Genomic DNA, 5,876 nt, shown 5'->3' with positions numbered 1-5,876 from the left:
TTAATTAAATACCTTAATTAACGGTGCGGGTTCTTACATTCACCCCACCTTTTTAGGATTTTGACCTCAAAATCAAAAACATACCTGGTCGAAACTCGGGGTACTGCTGGAGAAGCTCGTCCTCTCGCTCCCAAGTGCACTCCTCAGGAGTCCTTCCGGTCCACTGCACCTTGACCATCGGAATGATCTTGCTCCTCAGCTGCTTCTCGCCACGATCGAGAATCTTTAGTGGTCCTACGGGAGTCTTTAAGTTCTCCCGAACTTCCACATCATCCGGTTGCACCACGTGCGAAGGGTCCGCTATGTACCTCCGAAGCTGAGACACGTGAAACACGTCGTGGATGTTGGCCAGGTTCGGAGGCAAGGCAAGCCGATAGGCAACAAGTCCTACTCTACCAAGGATCTGGTATGGCCCAATAAACCGCGGGCTCAGCTTTCTCACTCCGAGTGCCCGTCCAACACCGGTGACAGGTGAAAGTCTCACAAACATGTGCTCACCCTCACTGAACTCCAGTGGACGATGCTTGACATCGTAGTAGCTCTTCTGACGATTATGCGTCTGCTTCAGCTTTTCCCTGATCATCTGGATCTGCAGGGTGGTATCTTGGACAAAATCCAAGCCAAACAACTCACGATCCCCAACCTCCGACCAGCAGGTAGGTGTACGACACCTCCTACCGTAGAACGCCTCGTAGGGTGCCATGCCCAGGCTAGCATGGAAACTGTTGTTATACGAAAACTCCACCAAAGGAAGGTACCTATCCCATGCCGAGCCCTGCTCCAACGTGCAAGCCCGCAACATGTCCTCCAAGGTCTGGATAGTCCGCTCAGTCTGTCCATCAGTCTGAGGGTGATAGGCGGTACTCAATCTCAACTGCGTACCAAAAGCTCCCTGCAGCGCCTCCCAGAACCGAGATGTGAACTTCGGGTCCCTATCACTGATGATACTCACGGGCACCCCGTGAAGCGTCACAATCTTGCGAACATACAATCTGGCCAACTGCTCTGTAGTGAAGCTCACCTTCACTGGAAGAAAATGGGCAGACTTCGTCAGTCTGTCCACAATGACCCATATCGAGTCACAGCCAACCTGAGTCTTCGGCAAACCCACAACGAAGTCCATGGAAATGCTCTCCCATTTCCACTCCGGAATCTCAAGAGGTTGAAGTTTACCAGACGGCTTCTGGTGTTCAATCTTCACCTTCTGGAAAACCAAACACTTGGACACAAAGATAGCAACATCTTTCTTCATGCCCGGCCACCAGAAGTTCTTCTTCAAGTCTTGATACATCTTAGTAGCACCAGGGTGGATAGAAAACTGACCCTTATGGCCTTCTGCCATAACCTCTTCTGTCAACGGACCTCGAGGAACCACAATCCTCCGCTGGAACAAAAGCAATCCATCATCATTCCAAGACACACCGTCTTGGTTCTTCACATAATCCAGACACTCTCTCTGAACTTGTGCCTCTTTAATCTTTTCTAACAGCTCGTTGACGACATCTGATGCTTCCAACCCGAGAAGTACGCTCGCACATGGAGCGGTCACTGCCAAGTGGCGGAACTTCTCAACCACGTCGAAGTTACCAAGTAGCAAACTGGATGAACTACTGGATTTCTGACTCAAAGCATCGGCTACCACATTGGCCTTGCCAGGATGATACCTAAGCTCAAAGTCGTAGTCCTTTATGAACTCCATCCATCTCCTCTGCCTCATGTTCAACTCCTTCTGGTCGAACAGGTACTTCAAACTCTTGTGGTCACTGAACACCACAAACCTCAAACCAAAAAGATAATGCCTCCAAATCTTGAAAGCAAACACAATCGCAACCAACTCCAAATCATGAGTCGGGTAGTTCTCCTCATGAGGCTTCAACTGCCTTGAAGCAAAAGCAACAACTCTACCAGACTGCATCAGCACTCAGCCCAACCCTTTTCCAGAAGCATCACAGTAAAGCTCAAACTGCTCCTCAGGATCAGGAAGGATCAACACTGGTGAAGAAGTCAATCTCTCCTTCAACTCCTGGAAGCACACCTCACACTCGTGAGTCCACACAAATGGAGTCTCCTTTCGGGTAAGGCGAGTCAAAGGGAGAACCATCGTGGAAAAACCCTTGATGAACCTCCGATAGTAACCTGTCAAACCTAAGAAGCTCCTCACCTCCGTAGCTGTCTTGGGTCTCTCCCAATCCAACACGGCCTCAATCTTGTTGGGATCCAGTGCAACTCCATCTGCTGAAATCACATGCCCCAGAAACTTGACTGATTTGAGCCAAAACTCACACTTGGAAGGTTTAGCATAAAGCTTTTTCTCCTTCAGCACTTGCAGAACTATCTCAGATGCTCCACATGCTCCTCCTCAGTCTTGGAGTAGATCAGAATATCATCAATGAAGACAATCACAAACTGATCCAGATACGGCTGGAAAATCCTGTTCATGTAATCCATGAACACTGCCGGCGCATTTGTGAGTCCAAACGGAATCACCAAATACTCAAAATGACCGTATCTCGAACGAAACGCGGTCTTCGGGACATCCTCCGGCTTCACCCGAATCTGATGGTATCCGGACCGGAGATCAATCTTGGAATACACACAAGCACCCTTGAGCTGATCCAACAGATCATCAATCCGAGGAAGAGGATACTTGTTCTTGATTGTCACCTTGTTCAACTGCCTGTAGTCGGTGCACAATCCCATTGTCCCGTCCTTCTTCTTCATGAAGATGACCGGTGCTCCCCAAAGAGACACACTCGGTCTAATGAAATCTTTCGCCGAAAGATCCTCAATATGCTTCTTCAGCTCAGCCAACTCCGGTGGCGACATCCGATAAGGAGCTAAAGAAATCGGCCCCACACCGGGCAACAGGTCAATGGAGAACTCTATCTTCCGCTGTGGCGGAAGCTCAGGAATCTCCTCAGGAAACACCTCAAGGAACTCCCCCACCACAGGAATGCCAGTGATATCCTCCTGTGTCCCATTCACCAAACCACCCAACATGACATAACCCAATGCCCCTGCTCGCAGCGCTCTCCTGGCCTGCAGCAGTGAAATGTATGGCGAGGAACTAGCTGTGGAATCACACGGAGACATCACCACGCGCTTTGCACAGCAATCAATCAATGCACGGTTTCTAGACAACCAATCCATGCCCAGAATAATCTCAAGGTTAGCCATCGGCAACCCTATCAAATCTACCGAGAACTCACGGCCATCCCACTGAAACGCTACATCGCGATGTACAGTGGTAGAATCACAAATCTCTCCGGTGGCGGTAGTCACCCGCAACGGTGGAGAAAGCACAGCACTGGGAAACTTAAGCCCCAAAGCAATCGGGGTAGCAACAAACAAATGAGTAGCCCCAGAATCAAAGATAGCATCCACAAAAGAATCACCAATAGACACAGTACCTCTGACAAGGTTCGGAGCGCGGTCCGGCTGCTGCCTATCTAGTGTATACACTCTCCCAACAGAATGTGGCACTGCAGGTGCCGAAGAAGATGCCATTGGAACCATCTGCAAATGAACTGCCTGAACAGCTGCAGCTCTCGCCGTCGACGACGGACAATCTCTAGAGAAGTGGCCCTCCTTGCCACACTTGAAGCACAACAACTGCCCCGTAGCACAGCGTCCCACATGCTCCTTCCCACATCCCGAACATCTCGGAGTGGTAGGAAGCCTAGCAGAACTCCCCTGATGTGAAACAACTCTCTTGAACTGACCAGGCGCTTGCCTAGTCGCTAACTGCTTTCCCTTGCCCTTATCAGCAAACCTCCTGTCCTTCCAAGAAGTAGGAGCAGGAGTGGAACCATCTGTTCCCTTGCTCTCCTCAACCTTGGCCCTCTTGGCCTTGCTTGCCACGCAAACATCCTCGATGTCCTTACACTGCTGAACCAGTGTACCAAAGTCCCTCGAAGCAGAACCAGCAAGATGCTCAGCAATCACCTCACTAAGTCCTCTGCGGATCTTACCTGCCAGAAATAACGGAGTCGGAGGAACCATCCGGAAGTGTGCAAACTTCACTAGCTCATTAAACTTAGCCAGGTACTCATCAACAGACATCGAGCCCTGTACCAAACGATCAAACTCTCCCTGCTTCCTCTCCTGCGCATCATAGGGAAAGTATCGGCCCAGAAAGCACTCCTCAAAGAATGGCCACGTCATGACACGACCCTTCCTCTCAAAAGCACGAGAGGTGTGCGTCCACCACTCATGGGCATCGCCCTCCAGCATGTAAGTCGAGAACATCAGCTTCTGTGGGTCTGTACACTGCATAACCCGAAAGATCTTGTCCAGCGACTCTAGCCATCTCGCAGCAGCAATAGGATCCAAAGACCCCTCAAACACAGGTGGCTTATGCTTCCTGAAAGCATTCAGCCGGCGATCGATCACATCACGATCCTCATCAATCCCCACAAGGGGCTCCCCCGTCTCAGCGGCATGAGTAGCATTGCCGATGTGACTATGGCTCTCCTCCTGAACACTAGGTGGAGGCGGTGGCGGTGGTGGTGGAGCCTGGCCAATAGCAGGACCAGCTCTCATCTCCTCCAACATGACTCTCATCATCGTCATGTTCGCCATCCTATTCGCCTCGAGGACTTCCTCAGTGGTCCTCCGATTCGCTTCACGAACCTCAACTGCGGCTATCCGGTTCGCCTCACGAACAGCTTCCATCATTGCCGCGTTGGCCACTCTAGCGGCCTCTTGATCGGCTAACCTAGCCACCTGCATCTCAGCCAATGCAGTCAGGATAGGATCAGATTGATCCTCAGAAGTCTCTCGTGTTCTCCCGGACCTTACCATGACTCTGCACAAGTTACACAAATTATGAGTTGATCAGGCCCACGCAATGTGATCACATATACAGCATCATAATAAAATTCGACGGAGTAAACACAAAGACAGACACAACCAAGCAACCTAGCAATTGCAATACATACAGGCTTTTCCCTCGAACCATTGCTCTGATACCATAAATGTAACACCCCGTATATATATCCGGTAATGTTATCATAATATCGTATTAAGCTGCGCTTAATTAAAAATGCGGAATTACTTTTTCTTTTCAATTATGATGCCATTAACATTACCAACTTACTTAATAATCAATTAATAAAACATCGCCTGTATGTAATTGCATTAAAACAGCTACTAAAATACCTCATAACATAGATAATATAAGTGTGGCTCTAATCACGGAACTACAACAACGTAGACCGGACCATCTAACAGTTTATACAACTCCAAACTACAAGTACTAACAGAAAGTGTCATGGACAATCCCCATGCTCACTCAAATAAGGCAACATGCCCAACATCAGTCTCAACAACAACATATCATAAATAGCGGAAAACATAAACAGCATCCCAAATCCAGTCATGCTAACAAATAAGCAGAAACAACATAATCAGCTAAGCTCCGGCCTCCTGCCGCCTGAGGCATCAGTACCCATACTACCTGATCCTGAAATAAGCATTCCCCAAACGTGGGGTAAGATCTCTAATCTAGAAATCTCAGTAAGTCAGTGAGTCCTCAAGGATCTTCCACCCCAAGCTCACTTACATGTACAATATAAGTTCAAAAGCAGTTTATCATTTATCATTTCAAAACAATGCAATGCAGCAGATAATCATGTCATGTGTGTCAATACTAATCTACTGGCTAGAGACAGTGCAGGTATACGTCTATCACCTACACACCGTGCAAGTACCACTTGCATTCACCCCGGTACACCGTCTTGTATGACGCTACATACTCAGGCTTCCCGTCAAGATGAAACAACACATGCATATTAAAAGCCATTACATGTAAAGTTCAATCAACATATCAAATATCCAAAAGCATGTACACAGCATGCATAAACCATACCCCCATG

The sequence above is a fragment of the Gastrolobium bilobum genome, unplaced genomic scaffold (assembly GCF_033153095.1).
Source record: "Gastrolobium bilobum isolate Gb01-03AN ecotype WA unplaced genomic scaffold, APGP_CSIRO_Gbil_v1 utg28738, whole genome shotgun sequence".
Classification (NCBI taxonomy): Eukaryota; Viridiplantae; Streptophyta; class Magnoliopsida; order Fabales; family Fabaceae; genus Gastrolobium; species Gastrolobium bilobum.
Note: the sequence above shows the minus strand (reverse complement) of the source record.